This window comes from Macaca thibetana, chromosome 12, assembly GCF_024542745.1.
Source record: "Macaca thibetana thibetana isolate TM-01 chromosome 12, ASM2454274v1, whole genome shotgun sequence".
NCBI classification, from domain to species: Eukaryota; Metazoa; Chordata; class Mammalia; order Primates; family Cercopithecidae; genus Macaca; species Macaca thibetana.
Window position 1 is genome coordinate 82,631,687 of NC_065589.1, and position 12,610 is coordinate 82,644,296.

Sequence of the window (12,610 nt, forward strand, 5' to 3'; positions counted from 1 at the left end):
CTCACCTGCCCCCACGTAGTGTAGCCAGGGCATCAGGGAGTACTGATCTCTGGCATCATCTGGGATCAACAGGATTTTCCTGCCTCACAGGCCTGTGAGCACATTAGAAATACACCTGCTCAGCTCAGGTCAAAGTGAGAAGTGAGAAGCTTTTGAATGGAGTGATAACCCAGTAGGCAGTATCTAGATAAAGATGATTGGTTCAAGTGTCAGTGGACAAATGTGTACGTTCTATTACTGTTGACTGTGACTTTGAAGTATATGGTGTTCATTAAGCAAATCCAATCTGATTATATGAAAAGAGCACCCCAAAACCAAAATGAAACCATTTATCAGGACTTTTGTAGTTGTGAAAATATTTGTGTGTTTTAAAACAAAAGAAGGATTTATACTCAAAGGCTTTTAGAAATAGAAAATTGGTATTTTCATTTTTCCTTTGTGTTGTTTCTTGAATTCTTTTATTAGCTACTCCTCTTCCTGTTTCCTTACTTCCTTTCATTTTGGAACTGCTTTCTTGAGGTAGTTAAGTTACAATCCAACCATACTTTGGTTTCTGCACATTGTGGCATGTAGGAAGGCCTTTTTTGCTGAATAGTATGTTGTCCTAGTGGTTTCCAGTAGGGTTTTGGAGGTAGGGGAGTGAATGCAAAATTCTCCTGGCTGTGTGTATGTGTATGTTTATGTCTGTGTGTGTATTTCTTTTTCTTTACAAATGATCTTGTCCTCCAATAGTTGTACTTGTTAAATGTTGCTAACTTCTGATGAGGGAAGTACTTATCTTCCCAGTTTAAGCAGATTTACATAGTTTACTGCCTTCTTCAAGATTAACTGGGTGTAGCTGCACGTGAGGAATTCAACAGTGATTCAGTGTTTGGCCTTGTTTAGAGGATGACATACAAAGCTGTTGATTAATCCTCTTCAGGCAGTTTCTGTTCACAGCAATTTGTGTTTAGTAGATTGGGTTTTGTTAAAGTTTGAAGATTAAACTTGTGCACAGAAGATATTTAAATGAACACTGCCTGAAACAGTCCCAATTTGTTGTTGTTGTTTTAAAGTAAACGTTTTCAAGCTACAGAGATTGGAGGTTTAGGGGAGAGTAGCAGAGAGGTAAATTGGTATGTATAAGAAAAGTCTTGGCCCATTTTTATGTTATGTTATCTCTATGTATTTGTGATCAGGTAGGATCTATGAGTCATGATGATGATGTTTTAAAATCTGCCCATACATAACCATTTGAAAACTGTACAATTCATCATGATTGTCCACTTTTTCTACTAGGGGTCCCTAGTAGAAATGTCCCATTTTGGCATCTCACTACATGGCCCATAGTTCACTTCAGGTTTTGAACATATTTCTAGTGTTTTGCTTTTCCTTATTTTCAGAGATTACTGTCAACTGGGCTTACCATATATTAGTAGTACTTTTATTTTTGAGACCTTTCTTGATCGGGAGGGTAAGAGTCTATCTGATCCAGGTTTCTGAGAATATATTTATAAAGTACTCAGCCAGTAAATAAATATTTTAAGGATGTATAAACCTCAGTCATACTTAATCTTCATAGCATCCATATAGAGAAGGTCTGGAGTTTTGAGGCAGTGACATTAAGTGGCCTACTTGGTGAAAGCTAGGTCCCTGGAGTCAAGGGCTGTGTTTGCTACTAGGAGAAAGAAAGAAAGCCTGTCAAGAACAGCTGTGGCCTCACTACACTTCTCTTTACGTGGCCTCCCAAAGACATGTGGCCCACAGAGTGTCCAGATTTCAGATGTGAGAATTGTAGCTTTTGAATGTATTAGTGTTTTTTGTTTGTTTTATAAATACTTTCACAGATAACATACTAGACACTGAGTTAAATTTGAATTTCAGATAAACAGTGAATAATTTTTTAGTATAAGTATGTCCCAGATTTTCATCATACTGCATTTTAAAATTTGCTAAATCTAGCAACCCTCTCTCAGGGAAATCCAGTTCACTTTTTAAAACTAGTTATAAAAAAAATCATGATAAGAAGACATACTATTCTTACTTTTTCCACTGAAAATTTTGCCCCTTAGCATATTCCTTAGGCCCTGATAACAATGCACATTTCACATCTTACCTTCTTGAACTACTTGGTCCATGCTTCTGCCTGCACTCCACCTAATTGAAAGACTATAGCTTAAGTTCTGGCTCTACCATTTGTATGCTTTTTCACTTAACCTCCCTAAGTCTGAGTTTCTGCTAAGTAAAGATAATAGCGCCCACTTCACAGGGTTGTTGTTGTTAATCCTTCTAAGGTGCTATTATTAATGTCCCCACAGAGCAAGCAACAGCGGGTGGTCCTAGGAGACTTCTGTGTGGTCTAGGGAGACCTTGACACGGTCGCCTAAGAATGGACCGTGTTTACAGCCTCTAAGAATGGACTGTGTTAGAATGAGAGGCAGCCTGAAAAAGGAGTAAGGACCTGAGGTTGAAAATGAAATTCTTAACCACATTTTTTTTAAAAAAAAGAAAGTACCAAGAAGTAGAAAAGTGGATCCCACCATATTTTTAAAACAGTTGGTCATGGTTTATGCTCTCGATAGCAGAATTTGCTTCCTCTCTGGGGAAGACTTTCAATCCTTTCTTCTTTATTTCATGCAGATATATTAGGAAGATAAAAAGAGCATTGATCATTCTTATCAGTGAAAAATGCTACTTTTTAATTTGCTGGAAAACAGATGTGATTATTAGTAGATGCATGATTATTTCCTGAATTCTTTCCTTTGTCTTGTTTGTATGTTTGATTTTCAAAGATATTGTCTTTGCATTACTCAGAAAAATAAACATTTTTTTTGTCCTTGGACATCTGTAGGTGTTTAGTGGGTGTTTGTTTTTAAACTCGCATCTGTACAGAGTGCTTTGCTTAACACATTCTAAAATCTTGGTGTAAACTTTAAAATAGTATAGAACACACTGAGGAAAGGAAGAAAGCATTTCCTGGAATTAGGATAAGGTGGAAGAATTAAATGGAGCAAATGTAATCCTGGACTAAAATAAAAATCAGTATAACTGTTGGGATTTAGCACTTACTATAACAACAGCAGCAGCAAGAAACTTGGTGTTACGCAGAACAGTACCCTAATAAATAGAAATCGATGTTGGCTCTGCTTTATTCATTTAAACATATGGAATTTCATAACAGAATAATATAAACTAGAGATTATCTTTTGTTTGTCAATTGTATATGCAATACAGTCTCAAAAATGTATTTTTAAAAACTGGAAGGAAATATGCCAAAATATTAATAAATGGCTTCCTCTGCTATAGAATCACAAGTGACTTTTTTATGATCCTTTACATTTTTTACAACCATCCAGTCCCTCTTGTCCCCTACAATGAGCATGCAGTCCTTTGGTTATCAAGAAAAAGACTGTGAAAAAAACAAAGCGAAACCAAAAAAACCTAACAAATTGTATTTTTTAAATTTCTCAAAATTGTGGTGAAACCCCAAAGAATTCATTTTGAGAATTTCAATCAAGCGTGAAGGTACTGCTCGTTTCTAATGCCTGAGTTTTGAGGGATGGTCCTTTCCTATTCTTTATGTATTATTTTTATTTCCTGCAAACTCCTCTACTACCTTTTTAGAAATCACTTATTTCTGACAGATACTTTTTATACTTAATAACTTAAAATTTTCCTATTTTTATACATATTTTAAATAGGCCTTCTGTATTTTTTAAAACGTTTTTAAGGCACAAATTTATCTACAGAGTTACTGAGGGGGAAAAATTTCACATATATGTGAAATTTCATATTCTAGATTACTTTTCCGGAGAGTAGCTATTCTAAATATTCTAAATATGGAGGCATTATCACACTCACCTGTTTCATTTGACTTACAGCTGTTTTGTGGACAGATGCATTTTCTCCATATTTAATTTCTATATTAAATATGGAGACAAAGACTGTCCTACCTATGTTGGAATCCTTTGGGTTTATTTTATTATGAATACATATGATTGTCTTCATTGCAAACTTCCTTTTTGGCTCTTAGCTTCTTTTTTTTTTTTTTTGTCATATATATGTTTGTATTTTTCCTTTTCTTTCTTTCGTTTGTTAAATTTTATTTTATTTTATTTCCAGTTCCAGGATCCGTGTGCAAGCTCTTCGCTTTTTGAAAGGGCAGTGCAGTGGGAGGTGTGGCTTCTTTAGAGGCTTCTTTAATATATAATGGAAGAGTAAGGATTTCTGTAAGAAGTACAAGGTACCGATAATGTCAGCATTGTAGAAGCAGTTGTTAGTGTATAACCCAGGGGAGTTTTCAGTGTGTCTGGAGAGTTTTAGGTGTGCACTGCAGAGGGTGCAAAGCTCCAGAGCAAGAAGGGGAGGAGGGAGTGCTGAAGAGAGGGAAGGGGAAGTGGGGCTAAGAGAGAAGAAAGCACTATTACCTTGTCCGTTTCTTACTTTGCTAGTTAATGTATCACTTTACAAAATGGGTTCCAGTCTCATTGTTTTGGTGCTGTGTATGTTGGGAGCAAATATGTAGCCTCATTGTTTTGAATTATCTCAGATTCTTACATCTCCCCCTTTTTTTCTTAGTTATCAATCCTATCATCATTTTCTTTCTCTGTTCTAAGATAAGATCTCTTAGTCTCTCTCCTCTTTGGAGAACTGCCTATAAAAATCACCTTTTTGGAAGACCATTTGTGATCAACCCAACCCTACCAATTCAGATATTCTAGAAAGTACTTTGGCTCTACTTTGTATTCTCAGTTTTATATGTTAAATGTATCAGACCAGTTCTAAGAGAGTGAGTAGTTCTTTTGTTTAACTGAAAGTTTAACAGGGGCTCAAAAACATCGAGTTATAATTAATTGAGTTGTAGGTGTAAGTGATTGTTTTTTTTAAAAAAAGCAGACAGGAATCCTTGCGAAGTAAATGGGTGGCATGCAGGTGCACATTAGGGGAGAAGCTGGGCAGGGAAACCAGCTAGCTAGTTGTTAAAACAGCTGAGCACTGGTGAGGACCCAGAAGAAGTCAGTTAAATTGTAGGCAGGAGGAGTGACCAAATTTTGTAGATATTCAAATACAGGAAGCCCTTAAAATTGTATGCAAAATGTGCATACATTGGCTATTTCCTGGGTAGAGATTCATAGCTTTCATCCATTTGTCAGAGGGATCTGTGTCTTCCAGAAGTTTTTGTGACTGCATTTGGAAGGAGAGGGAGGACTTGACCAAACTTTCTAACTCAGGAAACAGGATAATTGGTTGCATCATGGAAGGTGACATTTCAGGTAAAAAGAACATTGATTCAGCAAAGATTTGAAGATAGAAAACATGGGCTTTATCAGGGAAGCAGTGCGTAGTTCAGGTTAGGTTGACTGCAGGGTAGAGTTTGAAGAACAGAGGCCAATAGGAGCAAGCTTGTTAAATTGGTGAGAGCAGAGTCTGAGTTTAGAAGGTATTGTCTCAGTTGAAATAAAGACATAAAATGTGGCAGTGTGAATGTATTAAATAGAATGGATTCAAGATATTGTGTAGAAAGAATTGACAAGATTTGGCTGGTGGCTGGCTGGATGGGGAGGGGAAGATCTTGGGAATATACCATCGTAGGTTTCTAGTCTTAAATGATTGGGAAAATGAAAAGTTACTGCAACCTTTTTTGCTCTGGGGCTCAGTGATGAGGAAAAATCCAGCCTTTCTATTACAGGGATTTTCTACATTATTATTATTATTATTTTGCTGTTAAAATAAATTGGAGAGGGATTGTTGAATTCTGATACTCAGTGTCCAGACACCAGGGATGCATAATATCCTGCAGTGTCCAGGTCAGTTTCTCATAAGGAAGAATCATCCAGCCTAAATGACTAATCCCACCCCCGTAGTGAAAACCACTTGAAGAAGTTATTTTGGTTGGGGAGATGGTTGTGTTTCTTTACCACTCCCTTGAGATTACCTGGAAGTCAGAGTAGAAGCTGGCTCACATGTCTGCATGGATTTTCGTGTTTGTCCTGGATCGTCTCAATCACATTGTTATATGGCCAATTTCATTCTTGGTAATATATGTCATTCGTAACTATACAGTCACCTTTAACCTCTATAGTCCAACAAGTACATTGGTTATTTAAAACATCTCCCACCTCAAAGGAATATGGAAGATGGGCAGGTAGAGTGGTGAGTGGTTTAGAGTATTCAGCCTACCAAAATAAAAGAATTTCTGGGGAAAGGCAGTGAGGTCGGTTTGGCCATTTTAACTTGTCCACGTGAATTACACATTATTCTTCCCACTTGCCATCCCAGGCAGAAATTGCTAGCAAGCAATTAGAGAACTGGAGCTCTGAGGAAGAAGCACAGAAACTTCTCAGACTATTGGTGGAGCACTGAGAATGGATTAAAGCACTCCGAGGAGAGAATGTGTCAAGACAAGAGATGGGACAGACTTCGGGGAGCACAGATTCTATACTGGGCAGGAGTAGAGGGGAGCCTTAGGCAAAGTAGGGGGAAAGAAGTGGCAGAAAACTGAGAGAATCCAGAAGGTGTCACAGAAGCCAAGGAGAACAAAGTTTTAAGAAGAGGTGGTCAGCTCCATTAAATGTTGCCAAGAGGTCAAGAAAGACAAAAGCCTAGTAAAGGGCCATTGGAAATATCCATTGGGAGGTCTTTGTAAGCTTTTGAAACAGAAGTCTCAATGGAGTCCTGTGTGTGTGGTGGACAGGAAAGGAGGGTGGAGGCAGGGGTGGGGGAAGCACATTCCAAAGGGTTTAAAGAGTGAATGAAAGAAGAGAGTGTGTCTTTAGGAAAATCAAACGCCAAAGAGAGAGTTTTTTCCCTGAAAATTTCAAGTGACAACCTAGAGACAAAATTATTTCAGCATCTGACTGTGTTTGTAGGTAGAGCAAGGTGCTAGAAAAAAAGAGGGAATATTTGGAAATAGGGCTTACTTTTATGAAAGGTTGAGGCAGGATTAGTCTTATAGGAAAGGGCTCCTTAGAGGTCTTCCTGACAGTGATTACAGGAAGGAGAAAGTGGGTTATGCTAGAGATGGCAGGAAGGCCAGTGAAGCTCACCTGTTTATAAAAGCTTAGGATTCAGTAAGGAAGCAAGGTTGTCTGTTCAGATTCTATAAAATAAAAAAGATGAGATTTTCAGTTTAAGGAGTATGACAAAAGATTTGGAATAATGCTCTTGGGAATTTGGTGAGCATTCAAACAGAGATGAGTGCAAGGATGACTTAAGCAGTAGTAAGGACTCATGGGAGTTCGGAATATGAGTTGGCGTGGTGTCCTGACCCTCCATCAGCAATAAGTAAGGGAAAGCATCTGGATAATGGGTTTATATAGGGTTTGACATTGGTAAGATGAGTGTGCTGTGAAAATTGAGAGCACTGTTACAAAGGCTAAGAAAACTGGTGAAATCAAGAAAGACAATGAGCTTTTGGAATAGGGAGGGGCATGGAGATTCTGATAAGATCCTTCCGCCTAGGGGAAGTCCCCAGACCTGGCGCTGAGAGTACCACGTGCATACGCAGGTAGACATTCCCCACTGCTGGGCGCGGTAGCTCACGCCTGTAATCCCAGCACTTTGGGAGGCCGAGGCAGACGGATCACGAGCTCAGGAGTTCGAGACCAACCTGGCCAACATGGTGAAACCCCGTCTCTACTAAAAATACAAAAATTATTTGGACTTGGTGGCGCCTGCCTGTAATCCCAGCTACTCAGGAGGCTGAGGCAGGAGAATTGCTTGAACCCGGTAGGCGGAGGTTGCAGTGAGCCGAGATTGGGCCACCGCACTTCAGCCTGGGCGACAGAGTGAGACTTCCTTCGTCTCAAAAAAAAAAAAAAAAAAAAAGTCCCTGGGAGAGAGAGGTGAAATAAACAGGCTACTTCAGAGGGAAATTCTGAGGTAAAAGCCTTGAAGGTAGAGCAGTCCCGGGATCCTTACCTTGTGGACTCGTTTGGAGGATTAAATGAGATGGTACATAGGGGTCTGTCTGGCACCTAGTAAGAACTCAGGTGGTTATAATTATTAAGATGAGGTTCTTGTATAAATTACACCTCCCTCTAACTACTGTTGTAATATTTGTATAAATCAAATCATATTTCAAACAGATTCCACCAACCGTGACACACAAATCCAAATAAAAATGTTAATTTTTTTCAACTGAACCACATGGCCAACGTCGGTTTAGAAAAATTTCATCATCAAACCATTTCAAAACACAGGTTGCTTTTAAAGAAAAAAAGGTGGACATTGGTGTGGATCCCAACTCTATCACTTGAAGGGGCATTTCTTAAACTTTCTGGGTCTTAATTTCCTTGGCAGCAAAACCAGGGATAATAGTTACTCAGTGTTATTGAGATGATTACATGACATCATCTGGGTGACAGCACTTGGCACATTACCTGGCACAGGTACTCTGGATGCTTCCCTCCTTCCTTGGGGTGTCTCCTAACAGGTCAGTTTATACAAAAGAGGATTTTGGAGGAAGGGTCAAGGAAAGCCTACAGTTATAATCGTGGAAGAAAATTGTGATCATTCTGTTCATTAGCCAAAAATCCTTGTGATGAGAAAGACTTGTGAGGATTATTATATCTGTCCTTGCTTCTCAGGGTTAAGTGTCAAAAGAGTTAATGTAAGATAAAGTGCTTTATGATGTGTAAACACTATGGAGATGTTATTACAGTTTCTGAAATAAATGCCCTCAACTATTATGTGAGCATTTTCCTTCTTTCAGCATCTGATTTTAAATTCAGAAGTTTATTGTTCAAAGCTGCTTTCCTTAATTGTGTTTACTAAGGTATACGAATTCTATTAAAGGTTGAAAGTGTTTGAGGAATTAAAATACTCATTTTACAAAGAAACTTTGGAAACACTACATACTCTGTAGTATTGTCCAGGAGAGTAAAAGTGTAAATTAGCAGTAAAAAGTCTTCAAGAAGTCCTACCGTGGAGATATTTGTCTGACTTTATGCATTTCTTTATTTTCCTAGAATTACTTGATCATGGAATAATTTAGTTTTAGAATATTTACCAATTATATTCATGGAACAGTTTGGGAACCACTTATTTAAAAGAAGGTTTTGCATTTTAGTGTTGGAAGGGACATTAGAGATTATCAGGTTCAACCCCTTTAATTTACTCCTAATTAAAATCCAGAAACATTGAGTGATTTGTTTAAATTCTCGCAGCTTGAAAAGCTGGATCTTCTGACTTTTACTTAGTGTTTCACCATCCTACCTTAAAATCTTTGTTTTTCCAAGTATGGCACACACTTGCACTAATGTTTTTCTAATGAATGTTAGAGTATATCTTTTAAAAAAAAATCACTGATAGGACTTCAGAATTGTTTTTATGTGAGGTTTTAAAAATCATTCTCTGAACAGAGTAGGCCTTTAGCAATAGTAAGTTGCATGTTAACTTCAGGCAAAATAAACTAGTATCTGCCAACTCTCATTTCTTTTTTTGCTTTTAATTTCTCCTCTGTTAAGGTCAATTTTTCCACCTGTTTTATTGCTTTTTAAAGCATTTACAAAGTCAAGATAGCTGACTTGAGAAATCAATCTAGTTTAAAATGTCAGTGATCTGGAAAACTCACACATTCTAATAATGAATATTCTTTTGTCCTCTAAATTTGTTTTGTCTTTCTCATATAATTGGCTGTGGGTAGAAAAATTTGCATACTTTCAGTCCCTTCCTGCCTGACTTATTACAGCATGCAGAATTTACTCTGTGGTTTCTAGGTGTAAGTTCCTGTATTGAAGAAACCACAGTTAGGACTTTACAACCCTACTGTGGAGAAGGCTCATCTGTGAGGAACACACTGCTATGTGTTCTTGAAAATTCTGAATGGCCGCTTGATCATCCTTTATTATAACAGATAATCCAGACTAAATTGTTCACTTGTACCATTTAAAAAAAAAATCTATATTAAGGTTCTTAGTTGCACAGTCCAAAGAAAAGTGGGTGGAAGTCTATCGGTCTCCCTCACCAACTGTTTCTGGTGTCTACAGCATGAAATTTTATCCTGAATGAATTCTACGATGTGATACTAGTGTTTCGGATGAAGTGATCTGAAGGAATGTTCATTATATAATGTGTTATTACAAAAGAAGTGTAGTATACTAGGCCAAAAGGACCCAGAGATCAGCTTTTCCCAGTACTCATTGTAGAGGTGAGGATGTTCCAACATCACATAGCTTATTTGTAACAAAACCAGGACTAGAACCCATGGATCCTGACTGCCAGTGAAGCTTGGCTATTTTCTTTTTTTTCTTTTTCTTGGTTTTTTTTTTTTTGTTTTTTTTTTTTTTTGGAGATGGAGTTTTGCTCTTGTTGTCCAGGCTGGAGTGCAATGGCGCGATCTTGGCTCACTGCAACTTCTGCCTCCCAGGTTCAAGTGCTTCTCCTGCCTCAGCCTCCCAAGTAGCTGGGATTACAGGCATGTGCCACCACACCCGGCTAATTTTGTATTTTTAGTGGAAATGGGGTTTCTCAATGTTGGTCAGGCTGGTCTCGAACTCCCGACCTCAGGTGATCCGCGCCCCCCGCCGGCCTCCCAAAGTTGCTAGGATTACAGGTGTGAGCCACTACTCTTGGCCAGCTTGGCCATTTTCAACCAAATTCAGCTTGGATTATCATTCATTCAGTCAATATTTTAGAGTACATTTTGGGCCAAGAATTGTGTTAGGCCCTGAGGGCAGTAACAAATTAGTAATCCTATTGTCAACCTTACAGTCTAAGAGAGACTGTGGAACAAGTGTATAAGTAACTATGTAAGTTAGAAATTAGTGCCATAAGAGGTTCAGATATTTAAGAAGTGCCTAGTAAGAACCTGTCTAATTTGCAGCTGACATGCTACAATTTACCTGAATTTTGACCCTTTTTCTTGCAGGTCCATTTGATTTGATTCCTGTGTAGAAACAAGGTTCTCAATGAGCTGTTTTGTGTTGATTGTCACCTTAGAGTTACTCTACACTTTAATTGACTCTATTGAACTGCTTATTAGGATACTAAATTAGAATAGAGAAAAAAAGGAAATATATCTTCCATGTTCTTGACATCAATTCATTGCGAAGTTTGGTTTTATTTCTTTAAAAGGGATGCAGAAAAACTGCCGAGCATTAAGAGAAATTTAAGCAAAAAGAAAGATAGTACTTAACATTCTAAGAGGTCCTTTCTCTCTCTCTTTTTTTTTTTTTTTTGAGACAGGGTCTTGCTTTGTTACCCAGGCTGGAGTGTGGTGCAGTGGTGCAATCATATCTTACTGCAGCCTCAACCTCCCAAGCTGGAGCGATCCTCCCACCTCAGCCACCCAAATAGCTGGGACTACAGGCACACACCACCACATGCAGTTAATTTTTTAATTTTTTGTAGAGATAAGATCTCACTGTGTTGCCCAGAGTGGTCTTGAACTCCTGAGCTCAAGCAGTCCTCCCACCTTGACTTCCCAAAGTTCTAGAATGCCCTTCCACTTTTTATCGTTCTCTTGTCAAATGTGTGAAATAGTATTGGAAAATAGTACTAGTGGAATTGAGATTATTGACAATCGAGAGAAACAAGCAATAAAAGTTTATGTGGGAATTGCTCGTATATTTCATACACTATCTGTAGATGAGATCAGCAGATTTTTTTCTGTGAAGGGCCAGATAGTAAATATTTTAAGCTTTGTAGGCCATAAGATCTCTGTCACAATTACTCAGCACTGCCTTTGTAACTGGAAGGCAGCCATAGATAATATATAAACAAATGGGCATGGTTGTGTTTCCGTAAGACTTTAAATACAAAAGCCAGCTGCAGGTAGTATTTGACCCACAGACCATAGTTTGCAGACCCTTGATGTATAGGATCCTTCTTTGTTGACACTTTTACCAGAAGATGCACAGAAGGACTTGAAAGAAAATGAAACTCAAACCAGATGATAATACTTATTAACACCATCAGTATAAGTAGGTAAAAAATAAAACGAAGTGAAGGTAGGTCTGATTCATAGGTTTGGTTAAAAGGTTTTGGATTAAGAGCTCAATCTTGACTAGATAGTTCTTTTGCTTGGTTCTGTTTGGGGAAGCATCCTTCATATATCTGTGTAATCATCACTACGTTGGTTGTTAATTAATTAATTAATTAATTAATTTGGTTTTTTTTTTTGAGACAGAGTCTCCCTCTGTCACCCAGACTGTAGTGCAGTGGCACGATCTAGGCTCGGTGCAACCTCTGCCTCCTGGGTTCAAGCGTTTCTCCTGCCTCAGCCTCCCCAGTAGCTGAGACTACAGGCGCATGCCACCACGCCCGGCTAGTTTTTGTATTTTTAGTACAGACAGGGTTTCACCATGTTGGCCAGTCTGGTCTTGAACTCCTGACCTCAGGTGGTCCACCCATCTTGGCTTCCCAAAGTGCGGGATTACAGGCGTGAGCCATTGTGCCCAGCCCTACATTGGATATTTTTGTTTGAATCCCTAAGACTTGTCCATAATTCTGAAGTGGTGAGACAGAAGGCCATGGTAAAATAGAAGTTGCATCATGGAAGCAAAATATTAATGTTTTTCTTTAAAAAATATTTTATGGCAGAATGTGTGTTTTACTAGTCAACAAGACAACCTGGCCCAAGCAGACTACTGAAGCACCTGAGTATTAGTTTGCTAGGGTTGCTATAACA

At 38.4% G+C, this 12,610-nt stretch overlaps 2 protein-coding genes across 10 annotated transcripts in view; one reads left to right on the forward strand and one right to left on the reverse strand.

The window, feature by feature from the left end:
* The window catches only part of TANK (TRAF family member associated NFKB activator), an 898,382-nt gene that overhangs the window by 823,610 nt on the left and 62,162 nt on the right, over positions 1–12,610 (reverse strand). The window lies entirely within an intron of this gene.
* RBMS1 (RNA binding motif single stranded interacting protein 1) overlaps positions 1–12,610 on the forward strand; it is a 231,641-nt gene that overhangs the window by 84,888 nt on the left and 134,143 nt on the right. The window lies entirely within an intron of this gene.